Raw genomic sequence first — 25695 nt, forward strand, 5'->3', positions numbered from 1 at the left:
GCAAGTGGCCTCATCACCAGATGAAAGTTATCCTCTTGGGTTTTTCCCAGTAAATACTGCTATTGAGAGCTGAGATGCAGAGAGCTGCACTTGAGAAGAGCCTGCAACTGGGTCTGAGGGAGTCCTCTGGGAGCAGGAAAACGTCGACACAGAGCCCTCTTTCTGCTGAGGTAGGGAGGCCAGCCAAAGGAAGGAAGAGAGCATAAGTGCTCCCGCAGCATCTTCCACTTATTTTACCTGATTCAGTGTGGGGAGAGTCAAGATACTTGGGAAAACTGAAATAAAATATCACTGTTCCAGGTGAAACTATCTCAGCTTTCATCTTGTTCTGGCTCACTGAATTGAACTAATTTCTAAATACTTTTGCAACAAATTACATGAAAATTGCATGAAAATGCGTGTCCAGCTGCAAACTTGGTTTTTTACACTCCTGATGTCTCTCACTCCATCCAGTGGTTATGTCTAACTGTTTCCATGTTCTGTTTGTGCACTGATCTGTTGATTTTCTTCAGCAATCTCTAAAGAAAAAGAAGATAAAGATGGAGCCTATTGAGATGCCCACGCTAACCCACCACCAAGGCAGGGTTCTCTGTGCAGCCCAGCCAAATGGCTGGGTTGCCATTTTCTTCTGAGACTCGACCAGATCCCATCCTTCCTTAAGGGATGGGATGAGGCAAACAAAAGGCTTGGATGATGCACTGGCTTGTGACTAATGCACAAGCAGGTGGGAGAGAGAGTATAACATTTCCTTCCAATTCTCCAAGCCATCAGGCAGCTGGGAGCCCAGAAGCTGAGCCTTATCCTCCAGCATACGAGCACCACAGGCATGCTGGAGCTCAACAACACAACAGCTGCGGGTTGGCAGCTGCTCCACAGGCAGCATCTGCTGTGCTCCGGAAAAGGAGGTGGGAGAATCAGCACCAACCACCTGGAATTGCTGCACCGAATTCTTCTTCCCCTGGTCTGTTTAAGCATTGTGCCCATTTTCCTTGGCTCTGGCCACTCTGAAAGAAGAACACCTGGTCTTCTGGGTGGGTCATTGGCCACTATCTCTTCCCAGAGCTATTTGTATGTGATAAAGAATGATGGAGGGAGTCACACTGCACCTCCGGTCTCTACAGACCAGCAGGGTGGGTGTTAAATCCTGTGAGGAGCTTTGTTTTCATTTCCCTTCAGTTCCCTCAGATCTGGAGAACTCTGAATAATGAATGCAACGTTTATGAGCTGGCTGAATCAAGCAGCATTCCGCTTAATTAGGGGGATGGAAATCGACGTGTACATCAGGTATGCTGATGTGGGAGGAAGTGGGCAAAGACCTGCCTGCAGGCAGAAAGGCAAATATCCATGTGCCTTCTTTGGATAATCTAACATGCCCACAGCCAGGGAAATCTTTCCCCTGTGCTTGCACAGATCTCTGAAGTGGCTTTTTACAGCAACATTTGACAGCATTCAGTAGCTTCCTGCTCAGTCCCAAGTTAAGATTTATTATTCATATTACAATATCAGTTAAGCATCCTGTGCTGGCTGAGCCTGCAGTTACCATCATAAAGATGATCCCAAAGCAAACTTACAAGGTTAGGTTGAGTTTATCTCTTTCTTGTGTGCATTAAGAAAATGAGGCTGTGATATTTACATTCTTCCAGCTGAGCAGTTGTGACCTCGGAGGCATTTCAGGTTGACAGGAACAGGGATTTTCCATTTCCTGCATGAGCTTGAGTGGCAAGCAAAACCCCAAAAGCTTACTACCAAACATATCTAGATTTTTCCCTATCTATGACAGTAGAATAAATGGATACCTAGGTCTCATTTCCTAGTGCTTGAGTGTGTGGTAAAGCCTTAGGTAAGTTATTTTTCCTGCACTTACTTTCCCTAATAGCAGATAATGGTGGAATTTGTAGGGTGTTCAAGTAGCTACAAGTAAGTGGGAATCAAGTGTGAAAATCCCAGATGTAAGCTTTTGGGGAGACAGACTCATCCACAGTCTGTGCAGCACCGGTACACTGGGATCCTGAGGTAGGACTAAATATTGGTGTGTTTGAATGAAAGTGCATATTCATAGAGTTCAGCTCTCCTTTTTTCCTCCCAGGATTTGGCTTTTTCTAAAGCTAGTAAGTTCTCTTTTTTTCTACTGAAGCTCTTATGCCTTTTGATTTTCATTAATGTTTCTGTATTAGCTTTCAGCTTTCTGCCAATCTGTTGTTTTTAGCCTTGAAGGTCGGTTTTTAGTCCCTGACACATGCTGAAATTTTCAAAGATACTGGAGAATTTAAAGCTTATGTGAACAGCCCCAATGACACTAGTAGAAACACTTAAGTGCCCAAGTAATGCATAAATTTAAGAGCCTTGTTGAATAGATTTAAATCTGGAACAATGCTACAGAAGTAGGGCAGTTTGTCTAGATTTATATTGGGTGTTTGGAAGCAGAATCAGGACTTCATCTTAATTTATTTTACTGGAAGCACCTCTAACACCTTAATAGATAGGTGCTCTGTTGTATAAAAGCAGTTAATGAGGATGATTTGAGACTTTTTATATACTGTACTTTTGAAGGTTTACTGTAAGATATTGCAGTTGTAGCAGAAATTGCAGAAAACACCATGTCCCCATGGTACATTATGTGCAGCACTTCCCAGTGGCAGCAAGTGTTCTGACTTAATCAAAAAGATCACATTTCTTTCTATTACTACCTGCCTAGAGAAGCTAAAATAACTTTTGGCCAAGGAATACATTAGTTTAAATCTTAAATTTCAGGACTAAATTACACAAAGACTTGCAGATGTAATTCATATGTCCTTCATTACTTCCAATCTCTTTCTTTTTCTGCTCCTAACTTGGATTTGTGTGGGAATTGTGGTGCTATCAGTAGCAAATGTGCTGGCCAGAGGCTCAGCGTGGGCAAGTACAGTGTCAGGCATCCCTAGTGTGCTGTGACTCTGCTCCCAAGCTCTGCTCAGCACAGCCCAGCTGCTTCACTGGGCACCTCCTCCCATTGGAAGTCATTTAGCTAAACTCTTCCTAGCAAATTGTCTGCTCAGCTGGAGTCACTCTCCTACAACTTCTTGCAAATTATCCTCAAGCAGCTACAGCTTTAGATTTAAGTCACTGTGTTCTGCTCTTTGAAAGGTTCGTGGAGAGATTTCTTTGGGCAGTAGTTGGTGTTTGGGCTCTCCCTAGCCTGATTGCTGCAGGCAAGTGTTTAAGCAGCTTTGCCCCTACCTACTGTGATGTGTGAGTTTCCCAGCTTGGTAAAGTGGGGAGAGTGCTGGTTACCCACTGCACAAGCCTGCCATGAAGATTTATGAGGTGATATTTTCAGAGTGTAAAGCGTTATTTATGCCAGGTGCTGTGATCTATCAATAACAAATGGGATAAACATTGGGTAGTTAAATATTTAAAGCATAGTCTTTGTAACTGGGGCATCTGTGGCCTTTTCCAGATCTGCAAATGACTTCCTGCCTGTCCCTGGATGAGACACTTCCCCTTTCCTGCCACTTCTCTCCTCCCAGATTTTATGTGATACTTCTTTTTAGTTATGAACTCTTCTGATGACTGGTGATCTGGTGCTGTCTGAAAGGCAGGTGCAGTGTGCCTTAGACAAAAGATTTTACTGCTCCTGGAATCCAGAGATGGAAAGGAAGAGCAACTCTTCTACTGGCCACCTTCAGTTTTATTTCAACTCTAAATCTTCCTCTTACTGTTTGTTCTTAATATTACATCCACTGTGTACCTTGGTATGCCAGGCCTGTTTCAGGGTGTCACTGTGTCACAGCTCCAGGAAACATCTGGCTCAAGGCAGTGATAGTTGTGTGAAGTGCAATGACCCAAGACAGGGAAAATGGCTGGGAATAGGCTATTTAAGCATCTCTTTGTTTTTAAGCTCTGACTTGATGACTAGAACACAAATATGCATTCCTGTAGCTTTGACAATAAGACTTTTCACCTTTTAAGGGAAACCTAATGTTGATTTTTCTTCCTAGTTGGTGCATTTCTCCTTGTTTCAGAGCTCAAGTATACAGATCTATAGCAAGGTGTCTGCTCCTTTTGTATTGATATCAAAATATCAATAGAAAAAATTGCTGCAGGTGTGTCCCAGAATGATTTATCAAACAGAGTATTGGATGAGAGATCACTAGGTGACTCTCATGGTTTGTATGATTCCCAGCTGCAGATCGTGAACTGACATATCTTTAGCAGAACATCCGATTTGTCCATGCAAAATGTCCTCATTGAGTAATTTACTTGTGCAAGTGCTTCCCCTGCCCTGGAAGTACATCCTAGTCTGGTGTCCACTTTGACTGTGGCCCAGTGGAATATTCAATGTAGATATCTTCTATAAATCACATACAAGACATATTCATGGTAGCATTCCTTGAAGGACCTCAACACAGAGTATAGTTTGTCCCTGGATTCTTGGTATCAGCTTCTGACTCAGTTGCAATGTGCATGTTTTGTGATGGAAGATTTTTTTGCTGCAGTACTTAATGTTCGGAGAGAGTTTAATCAAGAAACATGAGTAATTGGCATTAGCATTCAGTTCTGAGCAAGAGAACAGCTTTGATAGCATCTATACTCATTAGACTTTTTGCTCCAAACACTGTTCATTACAGTGAACGCTCTTTGTATTGGCTTTTACTTTGTAAATACAGCACAGATTCTGCTTGGCACAGAAGTATGCCTTGAACAAACACTCTGTGGTTACACAAAAGTAAAGTTTTAACTGTCAAAAAGAAACAAGCTGAGCACTGCAAGTGCTTTGTGAAGATTTCTAAGCAGTCTCACACATGATAGAAAAACCTGCAATGACAGAACACAGGATTTACTTACTGGCCTCTTGATTGGAATGAGTAAGATTGGTTTTGTTCACATACTGAAATGCATCATTGGTAAAGCTCAAGCTTCAACTTGAGATGGCCAATGAAAGTTTGTTGGGGTGCACTTATGGAGCCAAGACCACTTTTTACAGTGCAGGAGCGTGAACCATGCCAACAATGAGACAAGAGGAGACGGACGGGTCGTGGTACCTCACATTTCTGCCTGCTTAGGTAAAGTCCTGAACAGCACATGGGTACTGATCCCCAAACTGTATCAGCTTATGTGCACCACCCTCCTCCACCCCTAATGTTGGAGTTAGTGCAGGTGAGAGACATTTGAACCCCTTACAGTCTCTCTTTACTTTTTAAAATGCATCTCAACTACAGATGTATGAATAAGCACTTCCTGTGTTCACTGTGGAAAAGAAGCACACAGAGTAACGCTGATTTTCAGCTAGATTATAAAATAACAATAAGAATATTGTATTACTGTGATATCTAAAATGGCCCTAGGGCAGAAGATAGGAAGTGTGTTCTGTGTCAATTCATCCTTTCACTCCTTGATTAAATTTGCACCCAAATCAAGTAGTTCAAAGTCTCAATTTGTTTAATGAGTTGACTTGACAAACAGATCATTTTCTCTTTTAGTAATTACCCTGAAAATGTGAGAGAGCAAGAGCCCTGATTTTCATATCTATCAATGCAAACAAACTGGGAATCTTGTTCTACTGTTCTGTGATACTTAACTTTTATGCTACTTTAAAGTATTTCTGAGGTAATGTGTCAACTTCTGTCAAATGATACTATGCTCATGTTGAGTGAAGTACAGAAAAGCTAATTGCTTTATGGCAGTGTTTGAGGACAGCGTGCCAATGCAAGAACTTTTGAATCCCAGTTGCCTACTGTGACCATCTGACCTGAGTTTTTACTCATTTCTGCATCCTGCAGGGTGATCTGCAACAGCCAAACCACTTCAAAGATCTTCAGCCTGTTTCGTTGGTCCATGGCTTCTGGGGTATGGTATAGCCAAGAGCCAGAAAATCTTAGGGACCACAGCTCATTTGAGGAACCTCCTTCAGACAAAGGCTGTCCTAGAGGCACCTTTCTAATGTCAATAGCAAATGAGATTTTTCTGCTTTACCTCTTCATCTTGCACATAAAGATACAGCCCAAGAAATAAGGCTTTGCTTGGTTTTGTCCAAGGTCTTCTCTCACTGAACTAAATGTGAAAATTGCCACAATGAAGAATACAGCAGTTGAATGCCCTGGGACAACAGTTTCCCAGTCATCTCTTTATAGATATGAAGTTTTTGCTTTTTCCACCCTTACATTCTTCAAGCCTGTATTCCAGCAAAAAGGCTGCTCTGGGAGGCTGTCTCAACATCAGAGCTCTGCCTCCTGCTATGTACAGGTGAAAGTAATGCCAGGTCTCTTCTCTGACCAAAAAAATGACCTCAGGGAAAGAGTGTGAGGGCAGAATAGCAGGTAAAGACTAAAGACAAGTGCATAAATATGGGCAGGAAGGAGAAAGTCTGCCTCAATTCTGTCCTTAATTCTGCCTTAAAGACGGAATTAGATATATGATGCAAAGGGTTAAGAAGTGTCAGTAAATAGATACACAGAATGGTAACGGATAAGGACCTTTAGCTGCAGTGCTGTGAATGTTAAGGAGAGGAGGATAACACGTAGCAGAGAGGTTGCAGTAATCTACTTAGCCAGAAGAGACCTGGACTCAGTTCTTCAGACCTCTGAAGCTCAGTGAAACATGGTGGGATGCTCATGAGGGCAGTCTTTCTAAGAGGATTCATCAGGCTCTCCGAGTGGAAATAGTGTAGAAAGGCCTTTGCACAGCAGATTTTCGCCACTTCTGGCTTCACTCCTAGATGGAAATAGAAGGTAAAACAAAAATAAGTATTTCTTTTCCTCGAGCAATCTTCAGTCATTGAAATATTGAGTGAGTCTGTGAGTTTGTTTTAATCAATGCTGGTCTGGTCAAACTTGTCACTTACAGACAAAAATACATGGATGCTAGAAGAGAAAACAACACCAGAAAATTTAAACACTATCGACAACGACCTTTGAGCAGAAGAGGATTTTATTTCTGTTACCCTTGTATATTTTAAACCTCCTAGATAAAAATTCACAGGAGCAGTCAGAGCTAAGTTCAGAGACCTTACTTCACTGTAAAGAGCTTGAATAAATGACCTGATTTGTCAGAAGTTGAGACCACTGACTTCTCAAGGAAACAGTGGAAAAACCAAGTCCTGAGTGTCTTCCATAACAAAGTTATAATCAGTTGTGACACTTTTTCGGATCCCAGGGTTTTTGATACATCTCCTTCCAGCTTTGTTTCCTAGTAGAGGAAGAAAAACTGACTCCAGCAAGTCTGGCATGTTCGAAAAGTTTTGTGACTGGATCTGGAAAAAGAGTGGCCCAAAACCATGCAAAATTTTCTTCTTTTTCCATGCTGAGGGGAATAACCTTAAGGAAAATATAAGAAATCCTCTGTTCATTCATGGAGCTCATTCTAAATAGAAAAAGTGAAGGGTATCTGTGTAGCTGAAACTAAATATAAACCAGCACATCTTTCCAAGAGTTTTCCAAGAGCTTTCTAAGAGCTTTCTTGCTAAGAATAATAGTCTTGAAGATGGTGTGAAACCATACTGCCTGCTGATATCTTCCCTGAGTGTGTCATGGCAGATGTTTAACTCTGGGCATTTGACTCTGAAAAAGTCAGCAGTTTTTTTAGTGTTGATTAGCTTCATTTTGGATAAAAGAACCAAATTCTCTAAGGGAGACATGGAGAAATATTACATACCAGCATGATAACCTTGTGTGACAGCATAGTCATGATAAATATGCTATACATCTAGAAGTTCAGTCTGATACATAATCTGGACCAAAGGGTTCTCTCACAATGTGGTGATCTATTGTATTGCCCAGCCAACTGGGGTGTCATTAAAGTGAGTTATACCAGGCTCCTGGTTTGGAAATTATTTTTTAAGTACAGATTTTTTAAAGGGCATGAGGAACCTTGGAGAGAGAGAATGAGTTGGAAACAAATTGTAACCGTGACATTCTGCCCTCTTTCCTCTCCTTGCCATTTTTGGCAATTAGAGTGTTATTTCCTCTTTCCTGTCAAGGACCATTACAGTTTGAAAAAGGCTTTTCAGTCTTTTGACTTTGTTCTGATTTGCAGAAAGGGAAGAAAGGAGTTGTTTATCCTTCCATGCCTGTACATCTATCTGTGTACTTCCTTTTTTTTTTTTTTTTCTGTTATACATTGTTTTCTTGTATCCTAATAAAATTTCATGAAGTGAACATGGACCAATGGGTTGACTGGGATAAATCCTTAGTATTGTACAACACTTTCATGATGTGAAAGGCCATGATGTCTTATATTGCTCAACCAGTCTCTATATTCAGATTTCCATGTATTTCTAATAGTCACAGTTCTGTATGTTGTTGTTTTTCCATCTGACTCACGTCTAAGATCTGCAAGCTAATACACCACTTTCTCCTTTCCTTTCCTTTCCTTTCCTTTCCTTTCCTTTCCTTTCCTTTCCTTTCCTTTCCTTTCCTTTCCTTTCCTTTCCTTTCCTTTCCTTTCCTTTCCTTTCCTTTCCTTTCCTTTCCTTTCCTTTCCTTTCCTTTCCTTTCCTTTCCTTTCCTTTCCTTTCCTTTCCTTTCCTTTCCTTTCCTTTCCTTTCCTTTCCTTTCCTTTCCTTTCCTTTCCTTTCCTTTCCTTTCCTTTCCTTTCCTTTCCTTTCCTTTCCTTTCCTTTCCTTTCCTCCTTTTCCTTTCCATTTCCCTTTAAGACATACCAGTTTTGTCTTATCCAAGATGTCCAGTAAGATACTGCAGCTTTGATCCATTGCAGCCCATGTAACTAACTGTCATGGTTTTGCCCATGCAGCAACAAAGCACGACGACAGTATCTTGCTCACCACCCTCCATCCACCCCCACCCTCCTTAGGACAGTGGAGGCCCCAGCAAAATGGGAGGAAATAAAAGATAAGCAAGGTTGTTGTGGAATGAGACAGAGGCAGGGAGGACACACTGCAAGTTCCAATTCTGGGCAAAACAGACTCCAGTACTTGACTTAGAGAGGAAAGTAGACAAGTTTATTCTACTACCTACAAGAAACAGAACAGAACAAAAAGCAAAAAGGCAGTAGGATGATGAGAAAGTTACAACCAGAACTTTAAGATCTCCCTCCCCCATCCCTCCTTTCTTCCCAGGCCCAGCTCACTACTCCCAATATCTCTACCTCCTCTCCCCTCAGTGGCTCAGGGGGGGCAGGGAATGGGGGATGTGGTCAGTCTCTCACAGATGGGCTCTGCCACTTCTCTCTTCTCAGAGGAGGATGACTCCTGGTATTCTTCCCCTACTCTGATATGACGTCCCTCCCCTTCCTTAATGAACTTCTCTGGTGTGGATTTCTTTCAGCAGCTACAGCTTTTGCTCACAAACCCTTCCAGTGTGGGACTCCTCTGCAGCAGCAGCATTCCGAGCACCTTCTGCTGCAATGCCACCCTCCCACAGAGTCACAGCCTCCTCCAGGTATAGTTACCACCCCTGATGTGAGGTCCTCTACGAACTGTCAGCAAATCTCTGCTTCACCAGTTCTCTCCACAGGATGCAGAGGGGTCTCTGCTCCAGCACACCTCCTCCTCTCTTCCCTCCTCTCTTCCCTTGGAGTCCACGTGGTTTCTCTTCCAACTCCTTCCACCAACACCAGCTGGAGAAAGAAGCAACAACAACAAGAAAGAACAGGAAGAACCCTCCTCTTCCGACTTCTTCTTCTTAAAAAGTGATCATGGAGGTGCCCATTTGGCTCAGCCCCAGAAGTGGATCTGGCTCAGAGCTGGCAAAAAGTTTTGAGCAACTTCTTCCAGGAGCCATCTTTACAGCCCCTTCCCCATTACCAGAAATGGCTCCACACAAACCTATGACACTAACTCTGCCAACCCTGACATTTCCCACCCAGAGCACATGTGCAAGTGCTGAGTGACAATGTGCAAGTTCAATGATTCAACATATTATTTGCTTGCCATCAGTACATTCCATCTGAATTCATACACAGTTAGCTTTGGATATTATTGTGGTTTGACTAATCCAGATATCCAGGAAAATTGTTCAGATCCTCCAGGATTTAATTTTGTATTTAGTCCTTACAACTGGAGTTCTAATTGTGAACTAAGTCATCTGCAAGAAATAAGACTTTACATAATCCTAGGTTGGTTGTTTATTTTGACAGATGCTAAAAATATTGGTACAAGTATCCTTTTCTGATGGCTCATGTTGCTGTCTGCACCACTGGCTTTGTTTCTCTCATGGTTTTATGTAAACTTTTCAGTGTGCAATCCCTATAGAGTAATCATCAATTTGTGCAATTTAATAATTACAAATAATTACACACTTCAGATTTTTCCAGTGTCATGAGCAGCTGCTGATAGATCTACAGCCATAGAGTCTCTGTCCATGCCCTCCCAAGGCTTTCTTGGAACTGCTCAGTGATGTTAAGCACTTGGACAGCAGGACTTTCTGGGAACAGTCCAGTTTGCTCTGGTGTTAGGAACTATTTAGCAAATGGTGATAACTAATTTAATTAAGATCAGATGTTAACGCCATTTGTGAAGATGATGCCGTATGGACATGAGCCTACTGTTCTTTGGCTCTGAAGCACCCTTCTCTGATTTTTGGAGTGCCGTGACATACATGCACTAACACACTGACAGCAATACACAATAAATGGTTGGAGTATTCAGATATTTGTCATCCAAGGTCTTTTATCTACTCAGCTGTCAGATGTCATCAAGACCAGCAGTTTTATCATTCCTGAAAGAATTCATTCCTCAAATGACTGACTCAAAATGATCAATGTTCTGAAATTCTTGTCTTTAACTGTGTAATTTACACTTTTGGTCTAATTTACACACTTTGGATACTCAGAAGACTGGTCTGCACTGATAATAAATGTCTATTTTTTGTCAGTCAATAGAGGGCTTCTGACTAATTGTTGGTGCCTTTCTGCTGTCGTGGATTACGTCCACAAGTTCTGTGAAGCATGACTTCTGTCTTCTGTCGCTTCTGAAAAGAAATATCCTCAGTCAATGAGTTACCTTACAGATCAAGAAAATCTTGCTTGTATTTCCTCCATCTGACAACTTTCACCATTTCCAGCTGAACTGTGGAGATCATAGCCACAGGATAACGTGGGTACTGAAAATTTACATAGTTTTTAGAAGATTGAGAACCAAAACACAGAGCAGCTTAGATAACCACTATCCATAAGCAGATATCCAACATCCCTTACGGAACATGTAATACTGTGACTGAAAAGGATTAAGGAGAAACTGAGGCAATATAGGTTGAGGTAAGAGCAAATCTATTGAACATAGTCCTTGAAATCCCACATCACCATCTCTAGCAATAGTCTCCTTTTTCCAACCAGTTCCCAGGCTCACCAGTTTTCAGAGGACGTGATTTAACAACAGAACACAATTTTGGTTTTTTTATATATCTATGAGTAATCTTCAAGGATTTTTAAAAACTAAACCCAGTGCTTAGCCCTGATCAGAGGGCAAAACTCTCACTGCGTGGCAAGGTGCTCAAACTTATAACAAGAAAAAAACCTCATGACATAAACAGCAGGGAGACAACAGGTATGTATTAAATAAGTGAGAATGATTGATTAGAGGGCAGGAATAAATGATATAAAGATGGTCATGGCATGCTTTAGTTTTTACAATAAATCTGGGATTAAGTCTTTTCAAGAGAGTAGCACTACAGCAGTAAAGTGAAACAGAGAACTGCAGTTCTCAGTCCTGGAAGATGGGAGATGCATAAATCAAAGACCTAATGTTCATAGCAAGCAAGAAATGGTAAAAAAAAATCTAGTTACGAGCCTAGGATGCTGTTGTCAACAACTCTGATGACATTTGATGCAGTAAATGAGACTGAAAGGTAAATTAAAAGTCAACATTTGCCCTGCGGCTTCTGACAATCAGATGTAAACTGATGGTCATCAGGATCCTCTGCCAGTGGAAGAACATGTCTTAGGACACGTTGAAATTGAATTATCATTGGATAAATTGAGTTGGAAGAAATTAGCATTTGTGTTTGCAGTCCTTTGATCTGAAAGATCAGACACCCTGTAAAGAGAGAGGAATGAAAATCTGTGGGTGCATTTCTGGGCAGACAGGTGCTCAGTCTTTGGGAACTGAGACCAATGGTTCTCTTTAGAAAGCTAAAGAGTTTGGAGTAAGAAAGTAAAACATGTTCTAGTGAACGTTTAGAGACTTGAATATGTAAGAAGATTTCTGAGTGTTGTGAACACAAGCCATAGGAAGGAACTGCCTCAACCTGCCTAAATATTTGTTCCTTCTCCAAAACAGTTTCCGTGAGAGCTGTGAATTAGAAAAACAGGCAGCTGTGACACTTCTCTTACAGAGCAGGTGCTGAAAGTTCTCCACACTCCTAACTGTCAGTATTTACCTTCTGGTTCATAAAAAAACATATTTAATCTTTGTTTTTACAAAGCTTTCAGATATTGTTTCAGAGCTTCATTAAACTGGGATTTATTGGTGATACAACATAAGGAAACTTGCAAAACTCCTTTATTTTTCTGAGCAATTGTTTATGGCTAAAAGTCTGCAAAGACAAGAATCATTGATTTATGTCACTCTCTATACATGAACCAGAAATTTAAAATCAGATTTTGATCCTCTCTCTATATATGCACATATATATTTATGCACTTAAAATTTATATTTATACCATATGAATATTGTATTTACAAAAATAGATTTAGAACTAAATGAAAAAGATACAACCTCTATTTTTCTCTTTGCTGTTCATTCAGAGGAACATCACTGATTTCACCAGGAGTTGCCTCTGATTAAAACTAATGAGTGTAAGAGAACAGCTTTTGCAAGGAGGGGTATAGAATAGCAAGCTAAAATCACCCAAACTGTTCAGGCTAAGATTTAAAAGTCCTGAAAATCTTATTTATGTAATTTTTATTTCCCTTTAACCCCTTGGCAATAGCTGGTAGGACTCCTGCCATAAGCACTAATGAATTTTACATTGAATTCTGACTCTTGGCATTTAGGGCTTAATAAAATCTTCTTTTCCTTTATCTGGAAGATTCCTTTTCTGCTAATTGGTGTCAACATCAATCAGGATCAGAGGTGCAACAACACTAGTTTAAAGGCCTTTTGCTCATCTGCTTTATACCCCAAGTAATACGGAGCTGTAGGCAGCTTACACATGAAAGTGGCAATAAATATCCTTTCACTCTAAAATGCACAAAAGTCTTGGAAACTTTTAAAAATCTTGTTGTTGCAATAAATTAAAAGCCATTTCCTGAGGTCTGTCAGTTACAAAAGTGGCATTTTGAGTATTTGAGACTGTGCTAAATATTTTGTGTAGCTCTAGAGGAACTCCTCCAGACCTTCAAAACTGTGGATGATGCAGAGAGTTCTTTAGAGGAAGCTCCTCTGGTAGATGAAAGATGGGTGACAGCTTAATTCCTTTGCATACCTAGTATCATATGTGGTAGATATGTTCGGGGTAATTTACATTACTTGTGAAAGTCCAACAGATCACTAAAATCTACGCTTGGATGGGGGCAAGGGTAGGATTTGGAAGTATGGTTTCAGATACTGCAGATGAATAACACCTTGTTTCCATGAGAGATGACTCCCCTTTTTTCTGTGAAAGGCTGGAGATCTTGGATCTCACTGAATCTGGAGTTTGTCTAGGCCAGAAGCAAGATCCAGGCAACCAGCAGCTCCAGATGAGTCCCTGCAGAGGCTGTTCGATGCCACATCAAGTATTGTACATCTTGGTAAGATAGTGGCTCCCAAGCCAGCCAGATCCCCTCATCCCTGCAGGAATTTTGAGAAGGGAGAAGCATCCTACCAAAATTAGTCGAAGGCTTGTAAAAACTGCTCCTCTATTTTGTGGGTATTCAGAGTATTGTCTTTCATGTCTTGACAAGCCATGAAAGGATCATATCAAAGATAAGGACAGGACACCACAGGGCTGCCCATTACACACAGACTCTGCCCGAGCTCTGATGATCTCGTTCCTGTCCTGCAACAAGTAACACAGAAGTATAATCATTACAATGGCAAAGGACTTCACCTAAAAGCCTCTACTTACCTGCAGTAATAAGGGTAGATGTGTGTGTGAACAAAGAGCAAGACAAGGACTGGAGCAGTGAACAGGGAAAGGTGGTTTGTAAGGAATGGCTTTAAGGAGCCAAAACTTGTGTCCCTGCCCAATGGATAATGGAAAGTGATTGTCGACTACAGACCATGTGCCTGTGCCTAGGCTAACCTCAGCCCCAACAGACTCACTTCAGGGTCATCACAGCAAAGGGTAAAGAAAAGATGTCTCTGACTTTCAGAAAGTGTGATCAATGGTGCTGAGTCCAGTTGGAGGCCAGTTCTATGGAATGTCTTACTCAATATGATCATCAACAACTTCCATGAAGGGACAGAGTGTACTCTCAGCAAGTTCACTGATGACACAAAACTCGAAGGAGTGGCTGATTCACCAGGCCTCGTCATCACTATGAGAACAGCACGAACTGTTTCAAATGATGTGGAAAACCCAGCTCAGGCAAATGACATGCAGGATATTCCTGGGTAAAGGAGAGCTCTATCTGTGCTCCTAATTCCCTAACCAGTTGTCCCAAGGCCTTGAAGTCTCTTTTGATTGGTTTCAAACTCCTTATTGCATCTTCATCACTGCCTATCTGAAAAATCAATAATGGATATTAATCTGAGGGCTGTACTGGAGTAGGAACTTTTGTCTTTACATCTTTACATCCAATCCTGGAGTGTAGCCTGACTTGACATTGACAACACCTCTAACTTAGATGAACCATCACCCTTGAAATCATTTGGTTCTACTTGCAGTCCCTCATACCCTGGCCAAGGTTCCTGGCCCAGCCCAGATCTCAGCAGCTGCTATGGCATAAGCTGAGGGCTCCAGCCAGGACTCTTCACTTGCCTGAACTTCTCCCAGGTCAGGAAACTCCTCTGAGCACTTTACTAGAGTGCTCTGCTATTAATCATACCAACACCTGAGCTACTTACCTTGGCAAATCAAGCCTCTAGATGTGTGCTAAGAAATTAACTTTTGCTTTCCACATTCAACTCAGTTAACAGTCAGATCGGTTTAAAATCTAATGTCAGGCTCATTGAAATTCCCAGCCTGAGATAAGTACCATGATCAGGTCCATTCATGTCCAGCAGAAAAGGATGTGGGGGTATTAATCGATAGTGGCTGAACATGAGCCAGCAGTGTGCCCAGGTCCAACGGCATCCTGGCTTGTATCAGAAATAGTGTGACCAGCAGGGCCAAGGAAGGAATTATCCCCCTGTACTTGATGCTGGTGAGGCTCCACCTTGAGTACTGTGTCCAGTTTTGTGCCTCTCACTACTAGAGGGACACTGAGGTGCTGGAGCATGTCCAGAGATGGACAATGAAGCTGATGAAGGATCTAGAGAACAGATCTGATGAGGAGTGGTTGAGGGAGTTGGGAATGTTTAGCCAGGAGAAGAGGAGGCTGAGAGGAGATATGATCACTCACTACAACTACCTGAAGGTGATCTTTTCTCTACAGTAACAAATTCTAGAACATGAGGAAATGGGCTCAAGTTGTGCCAGGGGAGGTTTAGATTGGACATTAAGAAGAACTTTTTCACTGAGAAGGTTATGAAGCATTGGAAGGGGCTGCCCAGGGAGGTGGTGAAGTCATCATCTTTGGAGATATTCAAAAGATGCACAGATGAGGTTCTGAAGGATATGGTTTAGTTTAGTGATGGACCTGGAAGTGTGAGGTTATAGTGGCTGAACTTGATGACCTTAAAGGTTTTTTCCAACTGAAATGATTCTGTACTTCTCTGGTTTCAAGAGAGCATGGAGATTTCACTGAGGATCTAATTAATCTCCTTCAGTGGATCAGTTTTATCAGATTGGACAGGGACTTAATCTCAGTCTTTCCTGGTCTGGGATTTCAGAAGACATTTCAGAACTACAGGTTTTGTAGTGCCACATATCAAATCTCTAGCAACAATTTCTGTCAGCCGGTGTAGAGACAACCAGGATGCTCTTTGCCTTGTTTTTAAGAGAGATCTTAGCAACTAATACATTATTCTTAGTGACAACCCTCTAACAAAATGGATATATGGTGAAATAGTCTTGTTTATGATGAGATACTCCACTGAATGCTTCTGCCCCAGATCCTAGAGTACTGGCAATACCCCAGTTTACTCCCCTGTTTCTGAGGTCAGTGCAGCCCTGGATAATGTCAAAAGCAGTCTAAGTGTTGAATAAGCAGAAGATTTTATCCTCCAGGGCTGCCAACCTGGTAACTTTCTCTGGAAAAATGTCTTTTGATGCTCCTTCATTACACAGTGCAATACAAGGCTGCCCCTGGTCAATAGACCAATGGCAAATCTTTTGGTGTCCCGTAGGCCATTGTGCATTTTGAGTAATAGCTGCCTGGGGAGCAAGTTAATGCCAGGAGCGGGCATTGTTTGCTGTAACTCACATGAATAGCTACGAACAGAAGGCTGAACGTTGCGATGACAACACATCAATAAGCAAAGCCACTTTCTCCACCTTTTGACATGAATTACCTGTCTTAGATACTGCACTATAATCAGAACTTGCATCACCAGGAGCAAAATAAAGGCCAGTTTGACCTTCTGGAGCAACAGGATCTGTTTTCCTGCACTGATGAGAGAGTCGTTAGACTGGAAAGTTACTTGGACTGTCAGTAACCTGCTCGCTATGTGATGCACTGCCTTGGCTGAGCCACACCTCAGCGTTTAATTTATACCTTTTACATAGGGTAGTTCTTTAGGGTCTGCAAATCCTACATGCACCCACAACTGTGATGGCTGAGCAGCCTGCAGGGTGTATCTGTACAACAACAACATGAAAACTCTTTCAGATTCAAAAGTGAGACCCTTGGGGTGAGTCAGTGGGTTACAGGGGAAAGAATTGGGAGAAATAGCTTTGCTGGGGTTGCCAAAATCCCTCTTGACCAACCTGGCTGTGTATGTTGCAGGTACTGGGGCTGCAGTTATGACAGCAATGGGACTGCTCTGCATTAGGGAGGTATTCACATTGCTAGGCAAGAAAAAGCAGACTATTTTGTCTCCTGTTCACCTTCTAGGTGGATCAGTGCAGTCCATAGTGCTGGTCTTAGCTATTTCCCTCTTCATTTCACACATATTTCAAACAAACAGGGGTGACAAAAGTGTGCAATTTATTGCAACACACAATGCTGGTAATTTTGCAGGATCTGAGGCCAGCTGAGCAATATGCTGCTGACCTCAAATTGCTCATTCTCCTTTGCTGTTAAGTAAAAGAATAAATCAATGGGTAATTCCTTTTTTTCTTGCCATACCTCCTCTCCCTCCTCCTTTTTTAAAGCCAGCCATCAGTCCTTTTTATTTAGTCATGACAATGCAACTAGCCGTGAAGAAAATCTTAGTAACACACCAGTATGCTTAGTTTCTTTTACAGTGTAAATTAGGTGTCAAAGTTACTCTCAGTGCCTTTCTGAGAGAGCCATGATGCTAACCCAGGAAGTTCAGATAATCCTATTGACAAATTATTAGTTTATTGAAATGGGAGAGGATTGTTGTAGAGGATTTAGCTTCTCCTCTAAAAAATAAACTAACCAGAGGATTGCTGGATGCTATGGTATGCCGTTGTCCAATAATTAGTTTCCTGTTGCTGTATTACATCTGAGCAATGTGTGCAGCTACAGCATAGCAGTGCTTCTTGAGGAGCTGGGAGAGATGTAAAACCGTTTTAGTCCTTTGCAGTTCTTGACTAACAGGATATTAGAACAAAATGGGGAAGGCTTTCTTTTTAATGCATGCAAAATATGAACAAGGTACTCCTGCTGTTGTTGAACATGTTCTTCAGCAAGTGTAGCTTTATTTACATCTAGAGGTAGCTCAGAGGAGCTATTCCTTTATTTCGTTTATATATATAGGGTCTGAATAGGCCTGTCTGAATTGCACCTTCAGTGATTCAAAGAAGTGAAATGGCAAAGAGGAAAAAAGAACAGATAATGGCAAAAACCCATACCATATATGTCTGAAGTCTCCTGTGAGCTGATTAATGTAATAGTCTATGTATATATGTATAGTCATGTACATGTGTATGGTTTTTTTTATTGCATCATAACCACACTTTCTACCAGGAGAGTGTCTCTCAGTACCTGTAAAATGGAACTCCTGAAGTGTATTTCCTTATCTCTCAGCATCTTGTTCAAGGTGGTGAGCCTGTGCAGTGACAGCAGGCTGTCCCACCCAACTTACTGTGCACAGGGCAAAAGGTACACAGGCAGGCGGGAACTTTATCTGAGCTATCCATCTGAGAGCAGAAATAGGATTTCTTACCAGCACAGAAAGCTGTTCTAATAGTAAGAAATAACTCATGGGGAATTAAATTATAAATGTATATGCTGCCCTGAGGGCATGTCAGTTTGTATCAGAGAGTATCCATAACCATTCACTTTTGTACTGTTGGGCAGGAGAGGCCAGTTAAGCTGCTCTGTGGCAGATGAACTGTTAATATCCAAGGCACCCTTTAATAGAAAGAGGCATGAGGGCACTATATCAATTTATTGTAATGTAATGATATATGAACTGCAGGAAAAATAGAAAAAAACACCCCCTGTTTCAGTGAACAATCACATATTGAAGTATTATTTCCAGTGTTGGAAATGTAATGAAACAGCTGGAAGCCATCAGGAAAGAATAAATTATTTTCTGACTAAAGAAGAACAGTTTTGGCTAGTTCAGAAAATCTGAGTATCATTCTTATCTCTGTTTCAGATGAGCCGTGTCACAGAGGCCAGACACAATTTGGTTTCTCAACAGGCTGATTCCTCTTCCCAGACTGTCTTTTGCTTACGACAGGGGCAGTGGGGCTAGTTAGGCCTTTGATTTCACTCAATACTGCAGTACCTCTGGTCTCCTGAGCCTGTCCATCTGAAAGATATGCAGCAGAAGCATCTGGCTGGTGAATTACCACTGCTGATCGATCTAAAGCTTTGTTGCCAACAGTGCTTTCTGTCACCTCACCATTCTACATGGTCTCTTGCAGAAATTAATTTTACAGAACCAATACCCAGCATTTTATTTGTTTTAGATTTATTTACCACAAATCCCATGGAGTTCTCCCTCATTTCTTCTCTTTAGTAGTTTTCCCCTGTCCTACTATGAGATAGAGTGAATAACAAGAAATCATTAACAGAATCATAGAATCAGAGAATGATAGGAGTTGGAAGGGACCTCTAGAGATCCTCCAATCCAACCCCTCTGCTAAAACAGATCCACCCAGACCAGGTCACTCAGGAACACATCCAGGCAGGTTTGGAAAACACCAGAGAAGGAGATTCCATGCCCTCCCTGGACAGCCTGCACCAAGGCTCCCTCACCCTCACAGTTCAGTTTTTACTAGTTTAAAACTTGTCATCCTATGCTTTATGACATAGAATTGGTCTTGCTAGGAAAAGAAGCCATTGGGAAAAGAGGCTTATTCTCTGTTCAAACTGACAGCGGGATAGACAAGTGTCATCTCATGATGACATTTAAAGGTAGACGAGTCCCATGAGTGAAGGAGTTCATTCTAGTGTAATCACTGTCAACCTTGATGAAGATTATTTTTGTCAACTTTATTTATTCCTTTGAGAGATCATTTATAGTAGCAGGAAGACATTATTTAAATGGTTATGGGGATGGATGGCTGAATTATTTATTTTTTACAGCAGGCAAATTCCCCGTCAAACCCCAAAAAGTGGTGACATACAATATCACTGTCTTCCCGTCCCACTTTGGTGCCCTGAAACACAAAAGGAGTACTATGTTTTGTTCAATTAATCTGCAGGGATGGAAAATTAGCACCTTCCCCTTTTATTTAAGGAAGATGCTTCACCCCTGAGACTTCCACTAGTTGGTCATCTTTCAGAGCTTTGATTTTAATAAGAATCAGTGAGCAGTATTTTGCATCCAGTCTAAGCAAAAAGATGCTGAAGTTTCTTGCAGTATGGATCTCAAAAATACTGAAATAAAGACTAGTGTGGGTGATTTGCAGTAGCTTCAGCTATTTAAATACAAATATGTGTACAGAGATTTATTCTAGATACCGTGCATTTGATGCACCTTGACTTTTGTCCCTGCCTTTAAATATCTGAGTTTCCTTCTGAGATGCACCTTCCTTAACAAACAAAACAAAAGCAATGAAAATGAGACCCCTAGCCTGTACATCTAAAGACAAGATCATCTGTGCAACTCAACATCTGTAAAAATGTGTTTCGTCCAGACTGGTCCCTCACTTTATCCACTTTATCCTTGAGGCCACCAGCTGCTGCCAGGGCAGAGGGCCATATATAGGGGAATACACTGACCTTGGCACACCAAATACAGTTGCCACAGCAGCAGTACTCTTTTTCCCCTCTCTCTTCCTCTCAGAATCTTGAATGTGTTTAAATATTAAAGCTGGACACATCTCAATGTGTTCCCTGTCAAGGCTTTCTATTGAAAACATCCAAAATCCAATAAAATTAGCTGTCCCTTTTGATGTCTGTAAAGTGGCTGCTCACTGAGACAGCTGGTCTGGGAGTCCAATATCAGACTCCTATAAAGATATCTACAGAACATTTCCAATAGTGCTGATATCTGTAATCTCCTTGCTAGGTATTCCATTCTGCTCAATAGCATGTCCTTTATTTGAAAAAAAGGATATTTAGGAAGATTTGTTTGCTTTATTTCGACTTCAGTGTAGCTTTGTGTCTTTAGAGAAATCTCGTAACAAAAATATACTTTGAGCTTACAGATATGTGTGACCTGACCTAGATGGACCTGCTTTGACAGGGAGGTTGGACTAGATGATCTCTAAAGGTCCCTTCCAACCCCTACCATTCTGTGATTCTATGATATCAGTTCATTTCCTAGGCATAAATGTTGACAGCACTCTCTAAAACAGGGATCTTTACAACTTTACCAAGGGGAAAAAGTGGTTGCTTTGTCAACAGGGTGAAAACTCAGAAATTCAGTATTCAGTATTTAGGGTCTTCCTTTAATATTATTACTCCATTCCCATATCCCTACAAAAACGAATGGAGAAGAACAACAGATTTTCCAGGTACTTTTTATGACTGCAGATGCAAGCATAGCTAGGAAGAGCAGCGACCTCCAAACCCTTAAGAACTAAGTTAACATACAAAAAAACCTGATGTGCTTTGCTTCACAAAGGCCAAATCAAGGCTGGTAAAATACCAGGACAAATGCGCAGCTCCTGCAGAGATATTTATACCTCCATTTAATTTTCACATCAGGCACAAATGGAGAGCAAAAATAGGAGGCAGAAGACAATAGAGATTCTCGGCCAAATTAGTATTGTCTGTCAGAACAGACTCTTTCAGCAGCTGCCACATTAACCATTGGCCTAAGTCAGTTTTCCATTGAGTAGCAGGCACTTTTCCAGTTATCTAATACATACTATTGCCTTGGCAAAGAGTAAATGGGATCTGATGCCAGGACACTTGTATCTACAGCATACTTTGACTCCTTGCTGTATTTGCAGAAATTCCAGGTACACATCATTAATCACAAAGCCTGTCCTATTCTTGAATTATTTAATACAATATTGGAGCAGTTCTGAATTATTTAAAGCAATATGCTAAAGGTTCTCTGTGATATACATGCAAAGATTATTAAGAACCTTGCTAAACAGATTTAAATTGCTAGAACTTAATATCATCTTCAAATGTTCCATACCCCTAACTCAAGGAGGAAAGAAACAGCACATTCCTGTTCAACGGCCTCCTAATTTACCTTAAAATTTACTGCAACTGTTATAAATAAGTTATATGATTTTAATCTATTTCATCTGAAGCTGTTCAAAACATGGCAGGCAGAAAGAAAAGGCCTGATGCATTGTAAGTTGGTAACAAAGGAGGATGAAAAAGCCAAAAGGTTTATCTGATCCTGGACCTGTGAACCAGTCATGGAAATAACATGAAACAAATTGTCTTCCAAAGTGTTTTGATTTTTCTTTTTGTCTGGAGAGACTTAGGAATGAAAGAGTAACTTTTGTAATGAATCTGTAGTCATTCTTCCAGATCCATTAATACTGGAAAACATTCCTTGGGTCTGCTTGAGAGGATCATTCAGTTCCTCGGTCACACCGAATCACTGCCAGACTGTTCTTCCATGGACACTTTGCTCCCTGTCTGCAAAGTCCAGTCATGAGTAGTCCCTATGTTGTGAATTAAACCCTTATGGAAACTAAATCCCTCACAGCTGCTCACTCACTCCCTCACAGTGGGATGGAGAGAGGATAGGAAGGATAAAAGTGAGAAAACTCATGGGCTGGGTAAAGATAGTTTAATAGGTAAAGCAAAAGCTGCAGACACAAGCAAAGCAAAACAAGGAATTCATTCCTATGGGCAGGCAGGTGTCCAGCCATCTCCAAGAAGGCAGGACTCCAACACATGTAAGAGTTACTTGGTAAGACAAATGCCATCACCCCAAATATTTGTCTTTTCCTTCATCTTTCCTCAGTTTATATACTGTATTGGGTTTGTGTGGAGCTTCTAGTACTGAGGAAGGAGCTGTAATGGTTATAAGAAGTTGCTGAAAACTTTCCCCAGCTCTAAGTCAGACCCACTTCTAGGGCCAATTTGTCACCTCTATGATCACTTTTTAAGAAGAAGAAACTGGAAGATGGGGGCTGTTCTTTTTGGGAGGTGGTACAAAGAGTTGGAGTAGAGAGAGAAGTGGGCCCCGATGTCAGTGAATAAAAAGAGGAGGAGGAGGGCTGGACGAGAGACCCCCCTCCTGCATCCCACGGTGAGATGGCAGCCGTGACCCTGGAACCTGTGGAGAGGAATGGTAAAGCTCAGATGTGTTGACAGCTTGTGAAGAACCCCACACCAAAGGATGATGACTGTGCCCAGAGGAGGCTGTGACTGTGGGGAGGCAGCACTGATGCAGAATGTGCCTGGAGTTCTGCTGCTGCAGAGGAGTTCCACGGGGAAGAGTTTATGAGGAGCTGCAACCCTTGGGAAGAACTCACGTGAGACAAGTTCATTAAGGACTGTTTCCTGTGGGAGAGACCTTGTGTGAGAGTAGGAGAAGAATGTGAGGAGTCGTCCTTTTCTGAGAAGAAAGAGATGGTAGAGACCATTTCTGAGAGACTGACCACATTCCCCATTCCCTGTCCCCTCAGCTACTGAGTAGGGAGCAGGTAGAGATATTGGAGGCAGTGAGCTGAGCTTGGGAAGAAGCAAGAGAGGTAGGGGAAGACCTTAAAAAGTTGGTTGTATTTTTCTCATCATCCTGCTCTTGTTCTTTTCACTTTCTCTCTGTCCTGTTTCTGGTTGGTAGTGAATTAAATTGGTCTTGTTTTCTTCCTTAAGTTGAATAGTCAAGTTTTGCCCATAACCATAAGTAGCAGCGAGCCCTCCCTGCCCTTATGTCCATCCACAGGGCCCTTGGTGATCTTTTCTCCTCCCATATTGCTGAGACCTCTGCCAAAGCGAGGGTGTGTGTGGGGGGGTGAGCAAGAGGTTATGTGATGCTTCGTTGCTGTCTGAGCTTGAACCACAACACATGCTGACATGACATCCTGTGGTCTGGGATATCCCTGGGCTCAGTTGGCGTCAGCTATCCCAGCTGTGTCCCTTCACAACTCCTTTTGCATCTCCAGCTCATTCGCTGGTTGGGTGGGATGAGGAGCAGAAAACCCCTTGACTCTGTCAGCACTGCTCAGCAGCAATGAAAACGTCCCTGTGTTATCAACATTGTGCTAGTCATAAATCCAAACCATTGCCCCACATGAGCTAATATGAAGAAAATTATCTCCACCCCACCCAAAACCAAGACATACTACAAAACTACAACTTCTGCTCTGCATGTAGTTGCTCTCAGAGAATTTCTACAAAGCTCTATCTGTTGTGCTCTTGCTCTGAATGCAACTCCATTCAGACCACCAAGTTGTGGACATAAGGAGTAGTAGACTCTCATCAGCACCCTATTTCTGTAACCAAGCTCTAGGCTGTTCTACCTATAAATCCACATAGTAGATGAACTTGGACAAGTAGCCCAGACTACCTTGTCTGCCTCAGATCAATCAATGGCATGACAGATGAGTGATGGTTTCTAGTCATTGTTGTGGTTTAGGCCCATCAGGGAACAAAAGACCACAATTAGCCTCAAGTACCAATGACCTGAGGATTGCCAAAGGGCAGGGAGAGCTTAATTGCTGCTTAAGGTTCAGGACAAAACAGACCAGGCTACTGGGCTTCGGGAAGGAAACAGAAAATAATTTAATGCAACATCAACTAAAACATGACCTTAAAACCCCAAAACATAACAAACATAAACCAACACAGAGTCGTACAACAATGAAGAATGCGACCAGCCCTTTAAGACCACCTTCTCCCCACTCCTCCCCTCTTCTCGGCTCAGAGTCCTGACCCCTGTGTTTTTAACTCCTCCCCCCCTGAACAGCTCAGGGGGGCAGGGGGTGGGGCTTTTGATCAGGCTATTCCTGATAGTCTCTGCCGTTTTTCCCTTCTCAGGGCAGGGGGGCTCCACACCAGTCCTCCCTGCAAGTCTGTGGGGTACCTCACACATACATGGCAGCCCTGCACAGACTACTCCGAAGGGCACTCACACAGAGCTGCTGGTGGCTCTCAGTCCTGCCATGGCCCTGCATGGTACAGCTTACATTCTTGCCACGGCTTGCAGAGGGGTCTCTGGTCTAATGGTCCTCCTTCCTTCTTCCTTCTCTGACTGTGGGGTCCGCATTGTCACCTCCATCTTGTATCACTCTTACATCTACTACCAGCACTTCAAATTCCCGTCCCTAAATAGTGATGGCAGAGGCACTAGATTGGCCCAGCCGGGCTGGAGGTGGGTGTGAACCCAGGAGCCGGGGAAGAGTCAAAAGCTCTTTACTGGGTCTTCACTGCAACCCCCTCTCCCTGTTACCACGCAAAAGCTGCTCCTTGCTAAATCATGACAGTCACACAGAAGATTTGTCTCCTGGATACACATCTGTGATCTTCCATCCAGAAACACCAGCTGGATCACAGGAGATCAACACAAAGGGTGTTCCAGGAACCAGATAACAAAGTTGTGCAGAAAATGCAACCTCATGTAGCTTCATAAGTAGTTCAACCCATTCCTAGAACAGTGGTTTAGATCCAGACTTTGCATCCGTGATCATATTTTTGGGATGATAACCATGCTTTCCCACTGAAATTGTCCTACTTATCACACTCACCACAAAGATGGACTGGGAGAGACTCCTTTTACCTTTCAGAAGGAAGTTGCAGCTGAGAATTTATCTGCAAAAATAGAATCAGTTTCTGCATTCTTCCTTCTCCTATTTCCATTCTTCTGTTAGACAGTAATTTAGGAAAGATGGGAACTGGCTCTTTGAGGCTGTTGAGGACAGAGTCAAATTAGAAGGATCTTAATTATAATTAAGATGCTATAAAAATTAATATGCGGAGTGACCCTAATCAGAGATGCTGTCTCGGTTTGGACATACATTCAGACTCATTCATAGAATCATAGAATAGTAAGGGTAACCTTTAGAGATCATCTAGTCAACCCTCCTTGCCAAAGCAAGTCCACCTAGGTCAGGTCACACAGGAATATGTCCAGGTGGGTCTTGAAGACCTCCAAGGAGGGAGACTTCACACCCTCCCTGGGCAGCCTGTGCCAGGGCTTGCTCACCTCAACAGTGAAACAGTTTTTTCGTATACTTAAATGGGACTTTTTGTGTTCCAAATTTTGCCCATTACTCCTTGTCCTGTCACTAG

The sequence above is a fragment of the Colius striatus genome, chromosome 4 (assembly GCF_028858725.1).
Source record: "Colius striatus isolate bColStr4 chromosome 4, bColStr4.1.hap1, whole genome shotgun sequence".
In the NCBI taxonomy this organism is placed as follows: domain Eukaryota; kingdom Metazoa; phylum Chordata; class Aves; order Coliiformes; family Coliidae; genus Colius; species Colius striatus.